Raw genomic sequence first — 27,912 nt, 5'->3', positions numbered from 1 at the left:
CTTCAAGAAAGCATCCAAGTCTTAGAATCAATGGAAACCATGCAGCGTTGCAGCCCCCGGTCTGTTTGAAGTATCTAAAAGCACAGGCCCCACTGCAAACAAAAGACGTCAATTTGTTTAGCGGGAAAGCTACAAGCGTGCGCTTGAAAGCAATTATAAACTCTTTTGAGGTCGTTTTTCACCTCCGTGGAACTTGACAAGGTAAACTTAAGACTGAGGGATGGGAAAGGGGTGATGATTATTTAGGGTTTAAATTTGGCGAAAGTTGACAAACAAGTGTCGTTGTTTAACGACATCAAAGCACTGCTCTATCTAATCATCTTAGCCAAACAGACACTTCTTACCATTCGAGAAAGAATCTTTGGTGCATAATGTACGAGTTGTGGCCTTAACATAATGTATACATGAAAAAAATACAACACTTATGGTGAGTGCAAAAAAGAAAATGACAACAAATCAGGTGAAAGGTTTATAGGGTGAGATTTTATGAACATTTTTAAATCCTAGGATCTGAAGGAAAAAACAATTTCCACTTGTATGTGGATACTTTATAAAAATAGGGATGCTTTTCAACGCTGAAATGTCCAGCTGAACCACTTTGAGTGAGTGTTGACTGGTCATTGGAAGTTTTAACTGGCAATTGGCCAGAGGACTACTGAATAAGGGAGAACACTGTCTTGAGTTTGATCTTAGGCTTGATACTTCACAGAAGCAACACATGTGATTGCCTCTGTGCCCCTTAGTTGTTGCCTTGGTGCCCTTGAAATGCTCAAAAGTAGAAATGTACAATTTACTCATAGAGTGCCTTTTACCTGAGGAGAAAATGCTTTGATGCCCTTGCCCTTTAAACAACAAACGCACGCCTGTGTCAGATCTAGAAAACTAAACTAACTACATGTAGAAACACAAAACCTCACAATCAAGATAAGAACACAACACAATCGCCCCCACATTCCTCTGTGCTGGTAGAAAATTTCCTGTTCCAATTGTAACATGACTCAAAACACTTGACCACAAACTCCACATCGTACATCATTATGTCATCCAAATCAACTCCTCCTCAACACAGAAACATCAAACCTCTCACCCCACATCCTCCTCCAAAGATCATTCATAAACCACAACTCTGCATCAAATACCGTCTTTTAAAGGGAAGGTACACCTTTAGTTGTCATCACTCTTGTGAATGGCAATAAAGAGTTACTTGAGGAGAAGTCAGCTTTCGAAAGCATTTTGAGAATCATTTCACTAAGAATTAATGTGGTTATGGAAAAAGAAGATGATTTAATTTAGTAATCAATACAAGATTCAATACAAGTCACGAGCGTCAGATTATTACAGTGTCTACATGCTGAGAAAACAGCACAAAAATAACACGCTTTTTTCTACAGGAGCATGAAATTCATCCATGGTTAGTAAGGTAAAAGCAGGTACCCCCTGCATATCCGGCCACAGCATTCACGAATGGACACCAACCCTCAGAAATCTGAGAAGTGATTTGAGAATGGGGGTGGAAAATTATCCAAACCATGAATCCTTATCTCAAAATAGTTTAAGCCTGTACTATCAACAGGTGCAGTGCTTTTCACCAAGTAGGTTTTTATGTCATTATCTTTTAATAATTTTTTGTTTGGTATTTACTAATCTATGACCCTACCTTTAAAGGAAACTTATACCTCTTTGGAACCTTTCAATTGTTTTAACCCTACATAAATATGTAACCAACTAAACTAGCATCTGAAACTAACTAGGCCCCCATCCTTTAAACCACAATACTTTCAAGTGAAATGATTCTCAAAATGCTTTTTAGGTATGTACTCTCGAAAGCTTCTGTACTTATTCCCTACACATAAGTGGGGCCTAAGTTTTTATGTCATTAACTTTGTTGAGTATTTACCAATCTATGACCCAACTTTAATGTCTGAAAATTACTTTCTCTTTAAGATAATCCTCCCATATACACCTGTACTAGTGGTTAGTTTTGGCCTCACTCAAAAGGAATCTACAATGCGCTGGAATGCCAAGGCAAACATTTCCGGCCTTGCCTTAAAAAAACTGCACCCACTGATCTCATAATAACAGGAAGAGAAACACTTCATTTGGAAAAAAAGCAAATGCTCGGGCGATGATGTAATAACGTGACATCGAGACTGGAAAGCTGCTAGACTAGAAAGCTACGTCATGTCTTACTCCAAAAACAGGGGCTAGACTTGCTGAACTTCTTGGGAGTAATTTACAAGTCAGGAAGAAAATGAATGTTTTTTCCGAGATGCTTTTCACAGGCATGAAGCCTCAACTGGTAAACATGTTCTCACATTACCCGCAAAATCAAATAACTAGAGATTTGAGGGGGGGGGGGCGATTTGTTATAAAACAATGTTCAAGTGCTTTAATAATTACAAAGCAATATTTGCTGTAGTTTTGGATGTGAAATCAAATCAGCTTACTACAAAGTTTAACCTTTACTTATAGCGAGGGTTTACGCTTGGGAATCACTCAAAAAATGAATGGCAATAAAAACATTTGGTTAGAAGCGTACAGCAGCTTTTGATAGTATAAAGCATTTTGAGAAACAACACTTTGAAGTAATGTGGTTATGTACAATGAAAGGGACAAATGTGCTCAGTCCATTACTTCAAAGAGAATAAAGAAATACCGAAAACATTATTTATGAAGCCAAAGCTTGCATAGTAAAACTTTGTCTGCTTATGTCTGTGTTTTCCATCAAAACAGGCAGGGAAACCATACAAAAATAACAACACTGTAACTAACCCAGGAGTGCATCAATCATATTTCTTGCCTGATAAAAGGAAACAACTAGGGTAGGAAATGAACCCCCCTTTGCCAACAACTAACACAGATCTTGACATTTACAACTAGGCTGATCCCCATATAGCATAACCAACTGAAGAGGCCCCCATCGTTAAGTGAAACACCACACTACAAAATTACACTTGCCTGGACATGCTTCTGCACCTTGCCTGGTCATGCTTTGATTGCGAGTAAATATCCCCTAATAAATTAGCATCCATTAAGAGCATTCTGATAGAGAGTTTTCTTACTCCCCCAAGAGGGCTGTTTATAATGTCAACATGTGTGCATCTTTTTTCTTCTTTCTAGGTAACTGTTTATAAGAGGACGCACAGTTTCTGCCAAATGTAAGAGGTCGTGGCATTTGAGAATCCGCCGTTATTCTTCTATCACCAGCAATATGTTGCAGAGTTCATGATTCACTGTACATGTACACATGAGATCGCTGTAACATATATATTAACTAGGTCCAAGTGTTAATTTACAAACCCAACACAGAACTTTTCAAAAACTACACATTTAGGGTGATGTTACATGAAACGTGACATTTGATAACGTCAGGACCTTCAACCTTTTAGAAAAAACACACAGCGGCATTTAAATTTATTTTTGTTCTACAGATCTTATAAACCTTAACCTTTTAGGTGACTTCATGTGATACTGGATGACGTCATTAGAAAGGGACCTTAAATTTAATTGATAAAAACAATAACAAACATTTATCAAGTCATTTAAATTAACCATGAGGTACCCCAATTGAATAAAAAAACAACAAAAAAACAGCCTATAACATAACAAATCACTGCAAGAAACCGTTACAATAGAGTGACTGGAACAAGTGGGTGTAAAGAGCTATTTTAAAACTGATAACAAGTTTTTTTCAGAAAGGAAGGGGTGGCAAACTTTGAGGGTTCATTTAAGTTTTCAGTAATCCTGCCGTTTTGTGGTGTAAGTTGATCACAGCCAGTGGGTCAAGTCTTGCTTTAGGCAACATTTAAAACTTGCATTTGCTTTATAAAATTGGCAATTTGATTTTTGTTACAGTGCAATTCATTTGTTTTGTTGAAAGGGGAAACGTGTCAAGCAGTATTTTCTGCTTTAAAACATTTGTCTGCTAAGCAGAAATGAGCAGGATACCAGTTACAAATTGTACATACTGAATGATAGTTGGGCTGGTTTCCTAATTCTGGTAAGCATAACTTTGTTGTGCATATCTACTTTTCATGCTTTTAAGCAGCTCTATGAAATTGGGCCCAGGTCCTTTGGCCTTTTAACTGGCATTTGGCCAGCGGATCATTGTTAAAACGAGAAAACACTGCACTACTATCCGGGCTCTGTGTACATAATTATGTGCATGGTGTCTTCTTCACAGGGACCCCAGACCGTTGTACATGTATCTCTTTGTTACCACATCAATATTTCTTCTAATCGTACAGGTGTTGGAACACCAGGACTTATAAGCCACTCCATGTACATCAAGTCGATGGATTCAAGCTTTGTATATATTCACATAAGGGGGCAGTAGATCCTACTCATATTGATTGATTGGGGCACAGACAAGAAAAACAAGCTGGGAACAACAGAAGAGTTGCTGGGCAGTCTGCAATGGAACCCATCCAGGGTACCAGATTAAGACTAGAAATAATACTAGCCAATAATAATCACTGGGTTGTTTTTCTTACCTACATTTTATTTACGTAAGGATAGCGTGTTATACTATAGAGGTAGAATTGGTTATACCCTTACTCTATGGTTATACCATGGAGGTAGAATTGGTTACACTTTATTCTAATTCAAAATAGGAATTAATTTTTATACCAAAATACACTTTGGAATTTATTAAAATTCATTCACATGACCAAAGCCATTCTTTGTCTGCAAAAATACTTGACAAAAGTTCTGCAAATTCTTGTTGAATCATAACGCATAGAGTAGGTTAAACTGTTTACTGTACGGATGAACCGATATGGACCCAATTTCATAGAGCTGCTCTAAAAGTAGAAAATATTGCTTTTTACGTTGTTCAGACAAGTAGAAATTTGCGGGATGGCAAGATGCCAGTCACAAATTGTATATGACATGGTTGTGTTGCTGGTAACCTTATTCTGGTAAGCAGAGTTTTGTTGTGCTTAGTTACTGTTTTGACCCTGACATTTGCTTACTTTTACACAACACTGCCAAAACATCAACATCCATGACAACTACATACCTCCTATATTATGGTAAAAAACATCAGATTGCCTGTGGCCTATGCCAGGAATGTCTGAAGTTTTAGACTTCTATCCCAATCACTTTAGGTACTCTATTGTTGATATCTTCTACCAAGTGTTCGCTCATGGAAGCATGTTCGAAACAAAATCAGACTTGAAGCCAAGACTAACCAAGTATGCAGTGGTTGACTATGTTATTCTCTCACATTTTCATTTATGAGAAGTTCCGTTTGCACCGGGAATAAACAATTATTTGTGTTACAACTCTTCACCAAAGTGTGTCAAAGCAGTGCAGGCCTACTCAGTAGGCCTAAGCCTTTTTGAAATATGGCGGACACCATGCTACAACACTGGGTAAATTTGTGCACATTGACCATAGAAATAGAACGTTTGTTATTCAGTGAAGTGCGGCGTTTACACGTAAACCTATTGACCACCAACATTCATGGTGAGCGTGGCATCAGTTGCCGCATGTGACGCGCATCACCACGTCCACCATACCTCAAAAAGGCTTATGAAAAAGTTACAAATAATACTTTAATCCCAGACGCAAATTTAATAGCTATTACAAAAAGTTTCATCTAAAATACAGCACTCAAACTACTACATGTACATACATGTATACTTGCCCTAGCTACCAGGCAAGTTCATTGGTTAAGTCCTCTGGAATGGCAAAGGTTGTGGGTTCGAATCCCACCAGAGTAAAATGCCCATGTATGTATTTTGGTTTGCATGACTCAGAAAAATACTGAGTATACATGAAACTCTTTTTAGTCTAAAATAATGAGGGAAAACCTGTAAAAGTGAGCATAAATAATTGAGTTGAATACAAATTCCATAGTTGTTTTAGACATGTGGTCAAATGTTGTTAAAGCAAAAACAACTTACCCTTTTCTATAGATTTATACTTGTTAAGTTGCATGAGTTCTTGTCAAGAGACTGACAAACTGATATTGCACAATATACTCAGACCGTGTCCTTCCTCCATGGGCTGACTAAAGATTCTTAGCTCAGGGCGCGCTGTGGTGCGCTCCTTCCTCCATGCTCAAAACAAGTGGTTTTCCAAACAGACGAGATGTAAATAAGTCAAAACACGTATTTTCAAACAATGAGTATCCCAAACAACAAAGTATGTGTTTTTCCCAGCAGACAGTACCATTCAATGCAAAAACTCATTCATCACAAACTAAATATAAACCACATTCCAAGGAAAAGGAAGAAAGGATTCGGAAGAAAAAAGATTTCATAATGTTATCCACAGGACGTGCTAAGATTAAAACCTCACCTTGAATCTTTGCACTGGTCACAGCAGACAGACAAGCGCACAATAAAAAAAACCTACTCCGTTTTGTATTGACGAAGAATTAATTCCACTGCGAAACAATTAAAGGCTTATTTGCTATACAGCAAGGCTGGACACTGGCGCACAGAGTTACATAACAACGTAACCTTGCATGTTGACTTGTCTGTTAGATCTGATGTGATGTGTGTGTTTTTCTGTCCAGCGCTTGTTTCAGATCAAAACACCTTGAAGGCATGTCAGGCCTTTTGAGTCACACCTGGGACTGTTCCATTACTATGTACACGAGGGGTGTTACACAATGTTTTCTAGAGTGACTTTGGGAGGGGAGCTTAATAAGCAGAAATCGCCAGTGGCTGGACAATGGCCAAACATTTCCTTCTTGTGGGGTTACCTTATTATTGCTGAGAAAAGGACATTACCAGGACAAACATTGAGTGTCCATTGCTTAGACCGGACTCGAATTAAGACAGTGGCAAAAGAAGCAAGTCGCTTGGTGAAAAATCAGCCTGGTTTTTCATAATGGCATAGGCCCCAATCAAGACTTAGTAAAATAGAAAAGTGGGGATGTTCATTACTTAGAAGGAAAGAAGGGGGGAAAGAGAAAAAAGGGGAGAACAAAATCCATCAAAATATGGTGATGTACCCGTGTGGTGATTTTTTGTGCGATCTAAAGCCACTAAATGCAATATTGGAGGAACATGATGCAATACCCTTTTAATTTCTGATGGGCTATTTTACCATGAGACCATTCATGGACAATTGAAGGAGATGGGCCCAACAATCTAATTGCATTGTGGTTTTACATGTGCTAAAATATATTACACTGCCACGGGAGAGAATTACACGCAATTGGGAGATTTTGAGACCACTTTAGCTTTTTAACACTAAACTAAACAGCCAGGCCACTTAGAGTGTGCTTTTACTGGTCCATCCTCAAGTGTTTAAACTGGCATTTGGCCAGCAGACTGCTGAAAAGTCTCCCACGAATTGTGATTCTAGGCCTGATGGTTCATTCATGTTTCTGTTAAGGAATACATGTAGGCGGGAGACACACATCAACAATTAAAAGTCTCTTTCACATAAGACTAACTTCCCAGGAAATTGCCAGGTTGGCCTGAACACGCTTGGAATTGGTCACCCTAGCAAACTCCTGGAAAAAGGTAATTTTCTCAAGAAGTAGCTACCCTGCTTCATTGAGAGTAAGGTTACGCAAGTAGAAAAATGTCAGACGTAGTTCCAAAATTGCATGCAGTGTTTGTAGTTGCCTCCAAGTTGCCTGTAAAAACTGCACTAAGTGACGAAGCTTTCATCTACAGCCTCCTAGGTGCATTAGGTAAAACATTTCGCTCCATGGTGTAAATCGATCAATGCAGTGCTTATTCTGTAAGTAACACTAAAGGACAATTGTTTCAGCAATTGTTCAAACCCAAGGTGTTATCAAATATCATCCAAACGTTCCTACATGAAATCTCAGTTTCAAATCAATTGTTGAGGCAACATTTGTTTACAGCAAAATCTAAGCGCATATAGATGTAGGACATGTACCTTTAGAACCAGATCCTCATTATACATTCAATGCTTGACAAACGAACTATTGGGTTTATCAAATCATAATGGTTTGTCCTTGCATTGTTGGGATTGATTCACTCGTAATAAACACTATAACAGTGCGGACATTATTTGTATTGGTCAGTTTGTCCTTCAGTCTGGTCTTCTCAACCTTCGGAAAGGCTGGCTGACCAGGCCAGGCACTCCAGCCAGTAGACCGGACAGTGAGGCTGATGACTGACCAGGCAGTCTCAGACCGAACAGGTTGGCTGACCAGGCACTCCAGCTAGCAGATCGGCATGCAGTCCAGAGAGCCAATAGCCCAGCATGCTGGCACTATTCAAATGTAGACTTTTTAGAATCAAAGTATTATTAACCATAAAGACATATTAGATCAATCTTCTCTTACAAATCTTAGATTAGTAGCCTACTTGTTAAAAACAGTTAAATAGTTGTATGTTAAGCTGTGTCAGAATGTTTTGTTTGTCATTTTGATTCTGGTCTTGTAAAAACAATGCTGAGCCAGTAAACAATTTGAGTAACAAGCCCTGTTGTCTTGTGGATTTTTCTCCAAAACTCGATCCCTGGGTCACCATGCAGTCCAGCCAGCAGAACAGACATGCTGGCATGACCATGCAGCCCAGCCAATAGACCAACTCCTGCCGATCCCCTGTTGACACAGATCTTGCCAGGTGATACCACAACACTACTTGAATAACTCTAGGTCATTACATTATCAACGTTGTGCCAGTACATTGCCAATGTTGTGACATGACCAGTGTAAAGAATACAAACATGATTGACTAAGTCTCTGTCAATCAACTTCTACTTGTACTGAGGCCTGTATGTGATATTTAATTGATCATATTGGAGCATCTTAGATAGTACACTTTTTTAGTCAAAATGAAGTTATTCAGTACAGCACACATGTCATAATTCTCAACATCAAAACATACAAACCAGACGATAACAACCACACTTCAATTTCAAGTATTACCAAAAACAACAAATTAATATAAAAAACATGACATTACAATGCCTATTTAACATATAATTAATGTAAGACATTACTTACCAGAGCAAACAGGTTGGGCATTAACTCCGTAGGATTCCCCACACATTGCTTGTTAGATTTGAAGATGTAGTAAGACTAGAATAGTGACTCCGTCCGATGGTTCGAACACCTCCATACCGGCCTGCGTGCAGAAATCAAATAACAACTGGTACATCAAGACATGAATATGCACTACTACCCCGCATCGCTGCGACACCAACCTCCCCCCAATGCCAAGTAAAAAGGGCCTCTAGAAAAAAAATTAGTCAGGTATCTCTTCCTATTCGCGCATATTAACAATGCAGACTGGGACGGGGTAGGAGACGAAGACTGTTGAAAATCAAAACACCCACAAGGCTACATGAATAATGCATCAAGGCAATACAGATTACACCAAAACAAAAAAACAGGGACACATCATTTCGGGGAGCGGGGGTGTTTGTGAAATGAGGGGAAGCCTACAAGATTTGCCTCTTAAAAAGAGGTTTTAAGACTTGCCCTTAACTCATACATTAAAAAAGGGCAACAATACATTTCGAGATACCGAATAATAAACCACAGGGGAAACTGACAGAGTTAGTTTGACATTTTCCCCAAAAATGTTTACTCTAAGTTACCTTTTTGAGAAAGACTCTGCTAGGGTAGAAGCGTTATTAGGCCATTAGCTATTTTTTAATTTATCTCTCGTTAGTTATAATTACGAAATATTAAGCTAATGATATTTACAGCTCAGAGTGTATGTATAAATCGAATTGCTTAGTTCCAGTACATGTACAAATTAATTTTGTAGGTATTTGGGTTTTTTCACTCTTTCTTAAATGCAAGTTTGCCCCAAACATGGCCAAAAGCCACTCTTGATAGGGGCTGCAAGAAGAACAATACTTGGATGAAAATAACTCATGGGACCTGAAGGTGGGAATTTATATTCCTCTTAAAATAGTCTAGATTGTAGGATGGAGGTGCACGGAGTTCAACAGGGAATAAAGCTGTTTGAATGGCTCTATAGGCCTACCATCTCTACTTCTTCTAAATATTTTTCAAGTGTTTATTTTTTCTTCAATAAAACAAGTTTACTACACTACATTACCAAAGCATTTATAAAACACTTAAAAAACAGCGCTTTACACAAAAAGAAAAAAAGTGATGACAAAATTCAGGGTGAAATAAATGGGGTCTTTACAGCTTTCGTCTGATGAAAGGGCTTCTTCAAACATTTCAAAAAAATTCAAACAACAAGATTAAGGTGTCTTAACAAATCGGGATCTTGAGAGATTTCTTAAAGGCTTGCTGACAGTATGGTAAGCCTATTTTCAAATTTTCTTACACAACACTGTATTACAGCGCTTCACACACAAAAAAAATATTAATAAAATTATAAACAACAACAAGATGAGGTTAAATAAATTGGGACCTTGAGTGCTTTCCCGAAGGCTTGCAGCCAGTATGGAAAGCCTTTTTTTCAAGTTTTCTTTAAAAGAATTGCCTTGGTTGTTTTCACATTTTGTATTAAGATAACTGCCAATTACACAACAAATAAGGAGACTGTAAATCTCTGTGGAATGTTGTACAATCCGAGAGAAAAACTGCCTTAAAAAAAAGAAGTTTTACTTCACTACATATAAACTCTTACAAAACACTGCATTACAGCGCTTCACACAAGAAAAAGAAACTAGTAGAGAAATGATTAACAACAAAAAGATGATGTTAAATAAATTGGATGTTCAGAGCATTCATGAAGGCTATTTTCGAATTTGCTTAAAAAATAATGATATCTTGGTTGTTTTCACGTTTTGTAAGATGCTGCCAGTTTACACAAAAAATAAGGAGACCATTAATATTTGTTGAATGTTAATCCAATGGAAAACAACTTTTGAGAAATGGCTGACACTACAGGACTGTAGTCTGTTTGGTTTGGGTATTTTATAGAAAAAGGTGCTATGGTTTGGGTGTACAGCAGACAAATTACCAAATTGTAGTAGGGTAAACTCACAGGAAAATTACTGTGTCCTGCCATTATCTCAAAATGGCTCATGCTTTCCATTCCTGGTTGATGATGATTTTGAGGAAAATGTTCTTATGTTGCATTTCAATTAACTTAACTCATTGAACAATTTTCTTTAATTACTTTCAATACGCACTATTAATTAAGCTACTGATATTTACAGCTCAGATGTATAAATAAAACGTTTTACTTCAGCTACAAACAAATCTGTAAGTACAACGTCTTCTACTTCTTGGAATTATTTTCCAAGTGTTATTTTTCTTTAAAAAACAACAAGTACACTTCTTCTTCTTTTTTTGAGTGGTGTCCTCGGTCAACGATAGTTCGTCGAGTTGTCCCCAGATCTCCCTTCCCTCATGCATGTAGATATTTCTCCGGCTGTCACAAACCTCGTGTCCCTTCTCAGTCAATACACTACACCAAACTCTTACAAAACAATGAATCACAGCTCTTTACACAAGAGAAACAAACTACATACTAGTAAACATGATAAACAACAGAACATGAATAAGGGTGAAATAACTGGTATCTTTTAAAAGAGCTTTTCCGAAGGCTGCCCGTGTAGAAAGACTCCTTCCTTTATTGATTTCTTGGTTGTTTTTCAGGCTTCACAACCACTGCCATGTTGTATTCATACTTTTAAAATAACAGTTCAAAAGCGACTATTGATGTAGTTAATGACGAGTTTCCATGGTAACACATGATGGCCAATAAGCAAAAAACATTGATGTTTACTACAGCATTATTGAGTTTATGTGCCTGTATCAAACCAAGGACAGTCAGCAAGCGTACACAAATGGCTAGTTTAATTTTAGCACGAGTCTGTGACACACGTTTTCATGCATTTATTGGTTCATGTAGCATTTCAACTTTGAGAAACACGTGCAGGGGCGGTGCCAGATCTGTTGATCTGGGGGAGCCTAAATTTTAAAGGACAAACATTGATTTTGAGTTTAATTTTGCACTGCTGAAAAAGCATTGACTTGCACAAATGTCCGAGTTACGACACCAGTGTTTTTCTTGAGCTGGGGTAAGGAGAACATAATTGCTTCAGGATAGTATACCTTTCTATTGGTATTACTCCAAGAAAGCAATGAACATAAAAACCTACAAACATAAAAACCTACTTGGTAAAGAGCACTGCAGCTGTTGATAATGTAGAACATTTTTAGAAGCAATTCCCTTCAGAGGAATGTGGTTTTAGAGAGAGAGATTCAAAAACATTTCAATCTGCTGAAATTTTGTATTCAAAATTAAGATTATTTTTCCTGCGCGTAAAATAAATAACCTCTCCAGATTTTCTGCAACATCTAAAAAACACTTTAAATTATTGTTGCGCATGTATACCTATTATGTATGGTTGAAGAGACTTTATTAAGCCGGATTTGTAGAAGTACATGCAAGTACATTGCATTGACATTTTACTTATCTTGATGACCTTTGGTTACTGATTAAGAGTAATGCCTTAAAGGAACACAATGCCTTGGATCGGTCGAGTTGGTCTTTGAAAAGCGTTTGTAACCGTTTTTTATAAAATGCATATGGGTAGAAAGATGTTGTAAAAGTAGAATACAATGATCCACACAAACATGCCTCGAAATTGCGTGGTTTTCCTTTTACCTCGTCGACTAACACGTCGGCCATTTATGACGGTCAAAATTTGGACTCCCATAAATGGCCGACCGTGTTAGTTCTCACAGTAGAAGGAAAACCACGCAATTTCGAGGCAAACTTGTGTGGATCATTGTATTCTACTTTTAAAACATCTTTCCAACCATAAATTATGCATTATATACAAAACGGTTACAAACGCTTTTGTTTTGACCAACTCGTCCGATCCAAGGCAACGTGTTCCTTTAAGATGCTGACAAGGACATTTAACATTACTAAATTGTAATTGGGTGATGCAAACCTACAGCATAAACAAATTAGCACTAAAACTTGCAGAGCTTTTCTAGGCCCTACACATGTAAACTTTGAGAAGCCCCTCTTTTGTTTACTTTTAGGAAGTCCATCGATAATGTTATTTAATGTTTAAGAGTAACTGTATTGTTGTCCTTTGTAAAACCAAATGAATTTTAGTCCTTGGACTTTTTGTTTGGAAAAGAAAACCAAAGTAAACTGCATGGAATTGCCTGGCAATTCGTCTTTCAAGGGCAGGCTGTTTTCATTTTGCAAAGGGTCCTTCTTATTGGAATATCTTGTGATGTCTATGGGGATGGGTATATTTTGATAGACCACCAAGGCCAATGTCCACTCTTACAAGTTAGCCAAATTTAGTAACTGGTTGGTTTGTTTTTATAGAGGTTGACTGGCTTCTGACCGGCACCCAGATATTGACACATTTTTTAAAGGCAGTGAACACTATTGGTAATTACTCAAAATAATGTTTAGCATACAACCTTAATTGGTAAGTAGTAACAGGGAGAGGTTGATGGTATAAAACCTTGTGAGAAACGGCTCCCTCTGAAGTGATTTAGTTTTCGATAAAGAAGTAATATTCCACGAATTTGATTTCGAGACCTCAAGTTTAGAACTTGAGGTCTCAAAATCAAGCATCTGAAAGTACACAACTTCGTGTGACAAGGGTGTTTTTTTCTTTCATAGTTATCGCGCAACTCCGACGACCAATCAAGCTCAAATTTTCACAGGTTTGTTATTTTATGTACATGTTGAGATACACCAAGTGAGAATACTGGATTTTGACAATTACCAATAGTGTCCACTGCCTTTAAGAAACCACCAAAAGATAGCTCAGTTGGAAGAGTGCCAGCACATGAATCCTTAAATTATTTAAAAATTAACCAAGTCAGCTTCCCAAAAAGATTTGTTTAACTTGCTACTTCTATGGTGATGAAATTTCACAAGATTAAATTTTATTTTTAATTTTTATCACAGTTTTGGGTACAGATTCAGATGGGCAAATTACATAAACAACTGGTAAAATATTCTGCCCTGTCCACCAGTGGAACATGCCACGTTCCAATTTCAACAGCGCCTCGTCCCTGGCTAACCAGCCTGCATAAACCCATGCTAATTACCACCGGTCCCGACGACCCACAGTCTCCATGCAGGATGACACACACGCACATGTCTGAACCTCACACAAGTAATATCCCCCTAAAAATATATCGCTAACGTCATCGCAGCTCGCGCTAGAATGATCTGGTTGTCGGGATGACGATCATTCTCGTGGTTGCTATGGGCAACGGCGGAGGTGGATAGCCGTTAGATGGAGCATTGTCCTTTACACCATGGTCATTTTTGTTTGTCGGCTGTCCGTCGTACATTTTCGCATCAGGGTGTCTTCAGAAATATACGTTGAATATGTTGCTTGATTTTCCGGAACAAACAGCCTCATGAGTCAATAGGTTGTTGGGTGGTTCGAGATACATGTTCCGAGAAAAACAATCCCTCGCCTTTTATTTAGAGTTGGAGTGTGAATGTATTTTCTTACATTTCCCGTAAATAAACATTCAATTAAACGGCTGGTTTCGGAAATTGCAGACGATCGTTTGTGTAATCATAGAGAACAAATCCGCTGTGTAACGCACAAATATTTACGAACATGATCTGTGTTTGTAAGTTGCAATGTATCTGTCATACAGAGAAAATAATTCCATATTTAGAGCTTGTTTTTTTCCAGTTACTTTGAAACTTATTTGATCGATCAGTATTTCATTACTCTCTTTGCTTTTTGGTAAGCAACCGCGGGGCAAAGTAATATGCACAGTTTACTAGCATTGTAGGCTACTTTACAAAAAGCCTAAGCGCAAGGCCTGGCACTACTACTAGTATTATTATTATTATAACCAAATATTAATTTCAACACAAAATTCTTCATTTGAAGGATTTTTTACATTGTTTTCTGGCATACACACCAAATAGGAACAAATTTCTACCTCATTGTTTCCATAGATGGATATCAACAACACATGTCAAAACTATTCTTGTCAAAAACCATGGACCGTAAATTACAAGGCCACATCTAGGCGAGGCTACCCAATACTAGTTGGATAGCAACAACGCAATCCTTTGAAATCAATCCATGCAGAAAATATGTCAGGTCCACAGTTCTAAATCACCAAATAAACGCACTGTTTTTGATGAACCGTATAGAATAATGAGGTTGCGATATGTCGTTACTCCCACCTGCGGGGTCAACAATTCTCACAGTCTGAGATGTATTTGTCTAGACTACCCCCGTCATTAGAAAATCATTCAGAAGCACTTTCTACTTGTTGAATTCCATGACTTATGCTTAGCCTCAATGGAATATTGTGCAATGCAAGGTTTTGGCAAACATTTGACTAGGTTTGAATTTTCACTCCAATTATCTTTTTATCTTTTATTTCACATCTTACAAGCCACCTGACTGTGCAAATTCAATCTTCAGAAGTCGCAATTTGGAAACAACAAAAAATAATCGCTGCTTACTTTCTCTTTTCCCCAGTTCGGAATTGCCAAAAAGTATTTCCAATATGCCATTTTTGGATAATGGGTGTTTACCAATTATAATGGGTGTTTACCCATTATCCTGTGATAAATAGATGTCCACAGATTGAAGCTAGGATCCAAAGGTTTGACAAACCAAGGATTGATTCACCACACTAAGAGGGTCATAGTTACAATGAGGAAATAAAATTTGTTCTTAACAAACTGCGTCGATCTAAGAAACATGTGTTTATGTTGAGAGTGCGAATCGGAAAGAAATTGAGAAAAAAAATCATCATAAATTTTATTAAAAATAGCCATCTCATAGAATATACAAATCACCTTGAATTATGAATAAAAATTTTCCTATTGCCACTCTGAAGTTTATTTTGCGTCAGAGCACCAACTTGGACTTTGAACATCATACGTAGTGATTATGACATCACAGTCCTCAAATGTACGTCACGCTCTTCTAAAATAAGTCTGCTAATTTTGTTTGAACGGTTCTTTATTTAGCTCAAAGCTCAAGTGAGTGAATAAGATCAAATTGTAAACTGAATTACACGTCATCATCTTTAGGTATGTGTACAAGTTGCCATGGTTACGCCTTGCGACAGCAAACACAAAACATTGGTGTTAGAGAGAGAAATATTTTGCTAATCTACAAGTACATAACCTCCTTCTACAGTGTATAGGGACTGATGACAGATAGTTGCAGCCAAAGGTTATTGGAGAGACGTGGGGTACACGCTTTTTCCCCTGGTACAATCAAACGGAGAAGAAAAAACACTCTGCGCTTTTCGTCAAGTCTCGGTTGTCCCCGGGACACTTTTTCGGTCAAAGAGGTCAACAAGATTTGAAAGCTGATTCTAAAACATGCCTCAATCCCATCCACAAATCTTTCACAAAAGCCTCTTTTGTAGAACATCAAGTTTTCTATATAAAAATTAACCAAGTAGGAGCTACCTCAGGTATGATTTTATTCTAATTTCTGAAGAAAAAGAAGTATTCATCAAATTTAATAATTACGGTGAATGCTGAACAATTGCAAGATGACTATAATGAAGCAAGATTGTAAAACAAAATAGTATATAGCCTGTCTGTATTTTGAACTGAATAATAAGTAAAAGTATAGCATTGTTATTGTTAACAACAAAATAAAATGGAGTACAAATTTGAGATATTGATTTTGATATATTCCTGAAAATCCAAAGCGATCATGTCCACGCTGGAATAATAATCCGTAATGGAATACACAATCTGAGTAACATATATCTCAGATTCAAATTTGGGTGGAATGGTTCTCAAAATAGCTCTAATACTATCGAAAGCTGGCACTTTACTTCCAACCAAAAACATTTCTTTTTGGTCGATAATTTTAAGAGTAATTACCAATCATGTACCTTCTCTTTAAGAGAAAGGTTTCAGCATAATCCAAAACAACTATTTTCAACGTGAATACCAAATTAAATGGAGATGGAGTTCACTGATTTTACAAGTAATACAGCTCAACAGCAATTGTTTTTTGTTATGACAACAACGCGTCAAAATGATGGATTACATATATGAAAATACAACTACAAGTATCACATGACGGTCCCATGTCTGTCATCCGAACTACATATTAATTTCAATAAATGGTTTCCAGATAGAAGTGAGTATCAAGTTGGACTACATAAATACATGATGCTCAGAGTAAGGCCATTTTGGAAACCTTGCTTTAGGCTTGGCTACTTTCACCCTGTACACAAGCATGATCATATAACAGGCCTGGATTTTCATCGTTGAAAGGGTAAGGCTGTTTCTTTTTGCAAAGGGTACTTGCATTGGAAAATCTTAAAGTCAATGGGAAACTTTTAAAGAGGCACCAATGCCAAGACCAGGGGCAATGGAGGCTCAAATCCATCACTCTGTGAATGCTCACGGCACTCCAACACTATCATGACCAGGATTACTTACCCTGAATCCAGATGACTTAGTCACCAGAATTTGAGTTTGATGCACGAAACTGCTTAGCCATGACAAGTCATGGGCCCAGGGATTGATTTTACAAAGATAGACCTAATTACTTAGGTTATAAAAAAACTTAGGCTAGTCCTAAGTTTGGTACTTGAGCTAAGACTAGTGATAACTCAGATGTGAAATCCAACCCCGGGTCCATATTTCTGACTCATTGCTCTGGGAATCCTTGGGAACACCTCAATCTTCTCAAGCCACTCCTTGGAAATTAGTTAGGCCCGAATGAAATCATGTAAGTGTTGCTCTCCAATCAAGGACTACAGGGGACTTGACTGTGTTGTTTGAGGGGGAAAAAACAAAGTGCAACCTCATTTGGTTGAACAATCACTGGAAAATTTACCAATGAAAATTTCTAGATTGGTGAGCCCATAAAAGGTAGGAAAATTGTGTTCGCGTTCCCAGAGTGGATGTGTAACTATCCAAATACCGTGAAAGCTGAACACAACGGTTTAGTCTAAAGTTGGGGTATGCCATTAAAGGCCTACCATTCAGGGCTTTAATCATGGTGCACATTATTTTTTTTCTTATACTATAGCGGCTACAGCTATAGCTATGACTGTTGAAAAAAGGGTAATGCTAATGATGTCCTACAAATCAATTTAGGGTGACATGGCTAGGGGGGCAATCCAGCCGTATACAGCCATGGCCACTAATTTGAACATGACCTATCATTTTAAAGAAAGAAACCACTAGCTGAGGGTTCAAGCCAATTTTGAGGCTGGTCTGTATAATATCAGTAACAACCACGTATTCAAACCACTTGCTGGGAGGATGTCTACACTACTTCAATCTGAGAATGATTTTCCTGCCTGTTTTCACCACATTTCCTGCATTGTTTGCAAAACAAGCGTATCACTTTGTAGATCACGGATATAATATAATATCTACCCATCCTTGATGGTCCCTCCACAAAACACTTCCAGTATGAAATTCCACCAATAAATATCATATCATATTTTCAGGCCTGTTCATTAAAAGCACAGTGACAGTAGAAGTCTTAATGCCATTTGTGAGTTAAATGTAGTTTTGGAAAAGAGTGGTGCAGCGACTTGACATTCAACTTGTGTGTAGGAAAACTTGCTGAAATAGCGTAAGTGTATTATTTACAAGTTGGCAAGAAAATTAGGCGACAGCTTGCAACCTCACATTAACTTGCAGAGCTAGTCTTTCAATACAGTTGGCAACTCTATGAAATGGAAATCGTGAAGGTAGCACAGAATTACGCAACTGAATGAAAATCGGCCTCAGCCGTACAGCTGCACATAAATCAGAATAGGTGAAAATTAAAACTGCACTGCCACAATAAAAGGTCCATAACCCCCCCCCCCCTCCCCCCTGCATGTACAGTCAAACCTGTCCTGACTCCACTGCTCATCTTCAGTTCTCTTTATGTTTATCTTTTTAAATAGATGGTCCTAATTTTGTCATTATTTCTAGTGCATTATCGATATAATTAGGTCATTATATTACTGGTAAATTTTTTCATTCTCTCCTGTCAGTTTTTTGTAGGGTTATGTCGTCTTTGCTTTTTGTTTTTGTATTTTGACTAGGGCTGATCCCCACTAGCCTCGGCTTATTTGGACAGTCTACTTACATACAACATATTAATTATTTTTTATTTTCTTAGTATCGTAAACTTATCATTGGTGATGTTTACTCATTGCTTGTATTGTACTACTTTATTTTTGTCTGCATGATTCTGCATGATTCTGCCTTTTCTTATTGCGAGTACGGAAACAAATATATTACATTGAATTGAAATGAAATTAATTAAAATACTTGAACAATCTCCATGAGTTAAGCAAGAGGGATAAGCCTCGTTGTAGACTATGGGGCAAACAATGATGACACATCCTCAGCTATTTACATCCCATGAGTAAGCCAAAACTCATAATATAATTTTAATCAACGCTAGGTATGCCTCCCGTTGGCGAAGTCTGCCACCCCTGGAAGGGTCAAACCATTTAAATCGGGAGGGGGGAAAGTCACTTGAAGATGATGATAACATCAACAACACAGTGGCTCATCTATCTGAAAGTCAGAACCACATAGCACTCTCCATTTGTGTCTGATTATAAACCACCTGTTTATTCCAGGGCTTGAATTTGACCCTGAAACGCCAGCCCAAGGCTTGTGATTTTAGCTCCGAGCCAGTCAAATCATGACCTGACAAGCTGGGCAGTCTTGTGTTTTCCAATTGAATAGTAATAACATGTCACTGTTTCACTTATTTATTGGAAATAAATGGTGTTCAAATGTTGACAAAATACGTACAAAATTCGAACAGTTGTCTACGACTTGCCCAGGGTCTTGATTTCATCATGTCCGACTCTTTTCCTACCACTGTACTCATCAAACCGCTTTGGCTTGTGTTCCTCCAACTGAATCTCTAAAGCTGATAGAGTTTACTGGCCTAACGATAGAACCATTGGCCTCGGGCCAGTAGCCCAATGTTAATTTTGAGAGCTATAAGAACAGAACTAATCAAAGTGGACAGAAAACAAGGTTGGTGAAATATGTTAAGTTAGCGCTCACACCATAGTAATGACAATCTCTAATTGATTTGGGGTGGTTCTGAAAAGAACCAATATATATATCGACTTGACATTTCGGTCAGTATGCTCTGATTGTCTTCTGGAGAAAGATTGGTGAACTAAATAATTTGGTAAAATAAATAATGAAAATAATCTCAGATATGAATCTTAAGACCTTCAAACAAAGCCAAGACATTTTTTTGCGCCAACACCCTGTAAGGACAGTCTCTTATTGATTTGGGGTGGTTCTGAAAAGAACCAATATATATTTCGACTCAACATTTCGGTCAGTATGCTCTGATTGTCTTCTGGAGAAAGATTGGTGAACTAAATAATTTGGTAAAAAAAATAATGAAAATAATCTCAGATGTGAATCATAAGACCTTCAAACAATCCAAGATTTTTTTTGTGAGGCATCAAATTTTGTTCTTGGAAAAAAGTAGAAATATTTTATAGAGGACAAGGGCTGACGGTACACATGGTAGACGCTTTAAATAATAATTTTCAGGGTACTTAAACACAAATGTTTTTAAAAAGTCAGACCTAAGTAGGATGAATATACATGTATCAAGTCTGTTTTATCTTCCGTGACATTTGTATCTCCAAAAGTACATGTACTGAAAAATCTTCCAAAAACATTGAGGGTGTTTTCTTTCATTCCTCAACAAGTCATAACGGTGTTTTTGTGAGAGAGAATAAATCACGACGAAAGCAAACCCTGCCAAAAAACATGAATATTCCCCACAGACGCAAGAAGGATTACTCCGTATAGCTCCCTCGTACTCTTGTCTCACACTGACATCTCGAGTTGGACCAAAATCAAACTCTTAATTGAATGGTGATCCAAGATGCGCAGGTGTTTGCGGGAGCAAAAAAACGTGCAGTCGTCCTCAAGAGAATTTTTAAATCCGGACACAGACCTGTTAAAGAACATCTTTAAGCTCAGCTGGCCAGTCCTTCAAGGCCCCCTGAGGGCATGGATCTCCTAAACTGCTCCTCGGACTTTATTTCAGCAAGACGGAAGTGCGATGACGTCGCGATGGGATTTAAGAAATGGTCAGCCGGAAAGACGATGTCTTATTTTTCGGTGAAACGCCTTTTCAGCGGATGTGGTGTCCATTTCCCAAAACTATGGGTTTAGAACTAAGATTTACTTGTTGGAATTTGGGTTTTGGTACACAAAGAGGGGATTTTTGGATAGCAGAGGAAAAGAAATAATTTACAAAGAAAGATGGTCTATAGAAAAAGAGGATGAGACCTTGAGATGAAAATGAGTGATGTACATTGTACCCTTATCATTCACAGAAATGACTTCCAGAGAAGCCACTTAACAGGTTGACTTATTGTTCCTGACGTTCTTCTACAATATCCTGCCCAAGTGATTTGCCTGTGGATTTTTTCACAGAACTCGGGAAAGTTCTGAATAAACAGTGCTACGTGGTTGGGTAAAAACAACTTTTGGTCGGGATCCCGACAGAAACTAATTTTGAGCACTTTATTTCACTGCTACTAATAAGGCTTAGTAAAGCTTGTAACTTTCTCGACCCCCATCAAAATACCTATTGAATTTTAACTCAAAATTTGTGGGTCAAATCAGCAAAAAATCATATTTTTATTACTATGTTTGTTTAGTTAAATATTGTGTAAATGCAATCGTTTGACTAACACAAGTAGCAACATGTAATTGTAGCCGGACAATATTATAACTTTTGATCTAGGACATTTTGCTTTGCACCCCAATAGGCAGGATGTAAAACAGCCTAAACCAAACAGTTGTCTTTCCTTTATCAAGGCAATCAAGCATTTACAGAGAATGTAAACATTGACTTCTCAAATATTTTGTGAGTAAACAACCTTAAAGCCTTGACATACTTGTACAGTAGATTTGTATAATACCTGTACATGTTTTATACAAAGAAACAATGCTAGTTTATGGACAAACTGCATTGGTCATTCAATACTGATTGTGTGTGGTAACATGGCATTATTGAAAACTATCGAATATTTAATCTAAATGTGATTAAGGACTGCTTGTTTTATTCAACAAAGGAAACAATTTTTCTCTTGCAATCACAGCCAAAACTGTACATGAATTATCGGTCACATTAATCTTAAAGATTAAAAATTTAGGCTCAATCGGTCATTAGAGTCGGGAGAAAACGACGGGAAAACCCACCCTTGTTTCTGCACGTTTCGCCGTGTCAAGACATAGGTTTAAAATAAATCTGTAATTCTTGATATCGAGAATTTATAGTTGTTTGAATGTTTTCTCAAAAAGTAAAGCATTTCATGGAATAATATTTCAAGAGAGGTCTTTCACCATTACCTTCTGTAAAGTTATTTGTGAATCTGTGAACCTTTTTTTTTTTTTTCTGTTCCACAAGTGTATAATGGCTTCAAACACCCACACATTTTGATTGAAAAAAATCCTTTTCGTGGCAAAAACCAAAACACAACGAGTGACACTTTAATGTATCTCAGACAGCATAGCGTAGAAAAATAACTTTGAATAACAAGTAAGATATTGCCTGAAGACCTCTATCGCACACTTCAAGAACATCTCCTTTTTAGTCCGAACTGAATACAGACTTTACCTCGAGAGATCTTTATCAACAACATGTACTAATCCCTCTGGAGCTCAGAACTGAAGAAGCCTCAAGTATGGTGAATTTCCAAAGAATCCTAGTCCATGTACTTCTTTTTAAAGCTAAATCTCTCTAAAGAATCACAGGCAAAACAATACCACAGACTGTCGACAAAACAAGGCAACAAGTTCTACTAGACATAATAGGTTACCTATAGCTCTAGAAGCATCAGGCTTGAAATTATGTATTGTCCTTGCCCTATGCTGAAATCAACTAACAACAAATAAAATCCACAAGGGAAAATCAACTACAATAGAAGCACAGCACAGCACCTTAAGTGAAAATTGATTTTCAGAATTGATTTTTGTTTGTTTGTTTTTTTGTTTGTTTCTCTCTTTCGTTCTGTTCAAAGAATTCCAGATGTAAAGAGCAGGCATGACATTTGACCCTCAGAAGAGTCGGAAAATGTTAAAAAGGGCTGAGCTACATGCTCAATTTAGCACAAAATTGTTTTAAAACAATAAAAAGTCATCAGTTAAAATTTCCCTTTTCACTGTTCAGCATTACTGAGCTGAAATTGTAAAATCTCTTTAAATTACAATACAGTTGTTCCTATTCTTTAAATTCACGGACATGCCCAAAACAGAACTCTCAAAAGTATGTTGTTCCCCTCTGTACGATATAGTATCACCCTAATGAATATTCATAATAAAGTTAGACACAGATCAAGCAGTGCCTGTAGATGTATCAAGTTACAATCTCCACCTACTTGACATTCCAAAGGTAGGGAGATGTTGGACTCAGTTGTAAACAGGACCAATTGGAATGTTCTAATAGGTTCTCAGGGGGTATTCTGTGGGTAGTGCTTGAATATTTGGGTGCTGACATCACTTTTTTAGGAGAGAGGGAATTCCTTTTGGTCCACATTTCCTGGAAGTTCGAAGTCTGTCAGGTTTGAGTAGGTACTTAGGGTTTGACCCCACTTAAGGTCATCGGTAGTTTGAGACATAGAGGTAAGATGAATTGGACCTGTTACTTAAGTAATGAGCTCGGAAAATTTGCCATGATGCCACTCTTAAGATTGATGTCAAGAAGTAAGCCATAAGGGAAACTGACTGGGTAAATTCTTAACTAATTTTGGGCTGTTGAACAAGGAAATATTTGATTTGAACTTGTGACCTCCATATTAACATCGTAGCGCACTACCAACTATCTACCATGTAACGTAGGTGGCCTCCCTACATGTATTTGTCAGTATCTTTGTTGGGGGGGGGGGGGGGTGCAGTCAGAAATCATTCTACCTGTGACTGCTGTATAGCCAGGGATCACGCCCACGTAGGCTACAATACAACCTGGAAAGCGGCAGCAGTGGGATCACCTTAAGGGGGTGCGACTTTATAAGTATCAATTATCAAACCACAAAGCTTATTTTATTTTTTTTACACAGTAACTTCAGATATCTTAAGGAGGTATTTTTTTAACAGTCATTTTTTGGATAACAATCTTGAAGATTTGAAAATTTGCTAAATAAATGAGAATTTACATTTGCCTGTTAATATTACAGATTCCCTTGTGCTGTTGTAATGTTCCTTTCGCACACATGCAGTGCATTTGATGCCTCCAAAATTTGGCCCTTTTGTATTTTGCGAAGTCTGTCACATCTTTAAACACTTTTATTTCTGTTGACCCACCTACAATGTTAAACAAACAAACAGTATGTTCATATATACAGTACTCTTTTCCGAATGGCACCCACCTAGTGCGTGTTCAACTCATTTTGAATGTTTACTACATAATTTCTGGTCCAATAAACATTTTGAGCTACAATCCATGCAGTCTTGTGGATTCCCTTCTCCAACCCAGGGGCCAGCCTGCTGAGGGCTTTAAGGAAGTTTTAAGGTGGTTGGGGGCCTATACCATTTAACAAGAAATCAATATTTACACCTACTTAAATTAATTATTCATGCAGAAAAAAATAACACATGACCTTAACAGATGTCAGGAGCTCACCAAGGCCAACTTCTAAACAATTCATACAATAACTACAAACATTTTTTGCAGACCATTACTTAACGAGGTCACAAGAGTAGGTCAAACTGCATACCTCAAGAGAGTTATAAAATTCTGTCAATGTCGGGAATAGTTTTGGGATATGTAGCACCATGCCAGTGAGTGATTTCCCTTCTATAGGGCTGGGAATTACTGGACGACAGGCAGGAGCCTAGCGATTTTAGTGTTGGGCCAGTAACTCACGACTTGACAAATCCGTGTGTCTTGTGCTTTTCAATTCAATAATTTTTCTTAATGGTGAATTAAAATGTTGACTTTGAGTCTAATAAAATATATATTCAGTATTATTGATTATCAAAGTCTACTACCCATATTAAGACAAATGAGATCGGTCTTCTCATCTCAAAAACAAAGCTCCAGTTTGTAATACACTGCAGGCCTCGCTCATTCCCGTTCATGTGACTATGTATTGAGTTTAATTAACTTATTACCAAATCCAACCAAGAATGAAAATAGTAAATAACCAGTATGGAAAAGTGCAGTGGAAAGGAAATTGAAGGTTACATACAATAAAGCTTGGAAGTGGAGGGGTCAACAACAAAAAATCTTGCGGGTTTGAGACCCCCCTTAATTATGTTTTTACGTTGATTGGTAAATCAACTTGCTGTATTGGGTAAATCAGAGAATTATAAAGGACTTTAGATCCAGCACCTGGGGCAACCCTGTAAACTGCAAAATAAATTGACATAGCTGCGGTAAGACAAGTACAACGCCCAAAGCTACCAACACAATCATGTATCGGACAAAAACAATTGACATGACAAACTAACAGAATGACAACAGAGAATTTATTAAATTTATAAATCTAGAATGATAAACCAAGGCCAAGAAAGGATACCATTTGTAAACTGCAAAGGGAAGGGGGAAAATAAATAAGGAATTAAATAGAGCAAATCGAATCACAAAGTATTGTTTAAATTAAAATTTTAGTTGCACACTCTTCTTGATTCTACAATTTTGTGTTTTTTTGTAATGTAAACATGAGCCATCTTGAAAAAAAAAAAATTGACCAAGGCAAGTTAAACGAGACCATTGGTATGGACATGAAGGACAGGTCAACTTTAGCCATGGCATGGTAGGTCATCAGTGTAGCCACCACTGCACTGCCACTGACCTGGGCCAAAATTATGATTTCATAATCGTCATAGCGTAGCATGCTTAGCCCAGGCACAGCATGGAGCACAGTAGCTAATAATTATGCCAACCAAAACAGGACAGGGTTAACAATATAACAGCCAGTAAAACACAATGTCATATCTTTTCTGCTGAGCTTTTTTTAAAGCAGTTGTATGAAATTGGCCCCAGGGCTATGTCAACTTTAATTTGTCCATGGTCATCCTGAAATAACAACAAGGCTGTGTGTGCAGACAACAGATGCGTTGATTATTTATATAGAGATGGGGGCGGGCGATACAATTTTGCAAGTCACAAACTGCCACCGTAAAAATGCAGAAATAATTAATTCCATAACTGAATGGCCTACACAATCAGACAAGCTGCATGATGAAAACAAAATAAGGAATGTTATATATTTTTTAGGGGTACTTACATTTATAAAACATGGCAAATCTGGCATCTATTGTTAGAGCAGGCGGTCACCGGTGTTATATTTGTCCGCAAGCGTTTGCTTAATTATCCGACGGCTGTTTTGTTTTCCTAAAAAGGTGTTAAAATTTCAAAAGAGGGCGCTAGACCATTTTAAGTGACCCTCTGTTACAAACTTACTTATCCTTTTTTCCCTTTCGATTATAAAGCCAGCGGGGAGGGAATATTTATACAAAGAATTAATCTTGGGTTTTTCATTAAATGCTATTGTAATTTATCATTGACAGAAGATCTATCCTAGTTTTTTTGTCAAAAGACCAAAATTTAATGGCTTTCTAAGGCTAAATGCACCAATCACGAGATCATGTCATGATGTGAGATACTGTGATAATAATAGTTGCCAACGTTACTGATAATGTGAGATAATATTCGATTCGAGTAACTCATTTTGTCTGACAAAAATAAAAGCTGGCGACGGCAATAAAAAAAAATGCTCTTTTAGCTAAAGGTTGAAAACTTATCACCTGCTTAATATGACGAGCATAATTCAGATGCTTTCTTGCACTTCTGTCATCTGTCTATTATTTTTAGTTTCTTCATGAAAATCCTCAAATCTTCATCTATGGAAGGTAGAAAGTGCACAAGCTTTTAAGGAATAACACCGATGGGGACAAGTTAGTTTACAATTTATTGTTTGAATCAATTTTATAAATTTGTTTAATGTTTTATGATAAAAAGGGGTCCAGAGCGGGTAAGTACCACAACTTTTACTCCCAATCGGATAATACCTAGCCCCACTTGTGTGGCCAAGGATGGATTCAGCTATCCTTGGCCACGCAAGTGGGGCTAGATAATACCATGCCAACTTAATAATGTGGAAGAGTGTGCATCCCTTCCCACCAATGTCACACTCATTATTAACACTTTATTTTCGTCTTGTACAGGAAGCACTCACCTGAGTTCTTGTCAAGAAGTTCTGAGATTACCAGAGCACAACGAAGACTTCATCCAGCACCAATTTAATGTAAGTTGTTGGTGTATCCATCAATCTAGTATAGCGCCCTCAATAATGAAAACAACTTAATGTGTGAAAAAGAGGATCTATAAAGTATAAGTTCACCTGATCCCATCAATAATTTACATAATAAGTGAAGGGACTTATTGTGATGTAGAATCTGACCCCAATGGAAGTTCCAACCCGTCTATGTTTTTGAGTAAACAAATTAAAAAGAGAAAATTAATCTGAAAAACTGGAAATCTCTGACAATACAAATGACTGAAAACTATGTAGTTCAGAGTTACATAATTCCAAGATAGCATGATGCTGTAGGTGAAAAGGGACAAGGTTGGAGATTTGACCCTAGTTTTAGCAACACAAAGTCTCAGGCTGAGCCCACAGCATTTGTTACAACTTGCATTCAGAGATTTTATACAACAATCAGTGAGATAATTTTAGGATTACATTCAACATAATAGGGGAACTTCCAATTTAAGCTAGGATGGTTTTGTTAATCAAACACACAGGATTCAGACTACCTCTAGCTACTGGCAATCTCAAGAATGGAAACGATTGTGAGCTTTAATCCCATCCAAGGAATATGCCTGTGAGTTTTTGTCACAGGGCTCGAGAAAGTACAGAGAATCCTTTACACACACTGCAGTGTGTGGGTAAAACCAAATTACATAATATGGGAAGCTTGGTTTATTTTAAGGGAACTTTCTGCAGCACCAGGGAGACTTGGCAGCTTTGCTAAGGGAGTACAGCCCTTGAAGGTGGGTGGGGGGGTTGGGGGGGGG

General features: G+C 37.6%; 1 protein-coding gene across 3 annotated transcripts in view; it reads right to left on the bottom strand.

Moving 5' to 3' along the window:
- LOC139939358 (uncharacterized) overlaps window positions 1-27,150 on the bottom strand; it is a 33,889-nt gene extending 6,739 nt beyond the window's left edge. Inside the window, exons 1-2 of one of the 3 annotated variants that reach the window (XM_071935165.1) lie at window positions 27,071-27,150; window positions 8,948-9,068 (exon numbers count right to left, since the gene is read on the bottom strand). The gene's annotated coding sequence lies outside the window, so the exon portion shown is untranslated. Of the gene's footprint in view, window positions 1-6,306; window positions 6,496-8,947; window positions 9,069-26,119; window positions 26,201-27,070 lie in introns of those variants that run through there. The other 2 variants (XM_071935164.1, XM_071935166.1) reach the window with 2 other exon arrangements.
- Between the last annotated feature and the right edge of the window lie 762 nt (window positions 27,151-27,912).

The sequence above is a fragment of the Asterias amurensis genome, chromosome 7, assembly GCF_032118995.1.
Source record: "Asterias amurensis chromosome 7, ASM3211899v1".
Taxonomy (NCBI): domain Eukaryota; kingdom Metazoa; phylum Echinodermata; class Asteroidea; order Forcipulatida; family Asteriidae; genus Asterias; species Asterias amurensis.
This window is presented reverse-complemented; position numbering and strand designations above follow the sequence as displayed.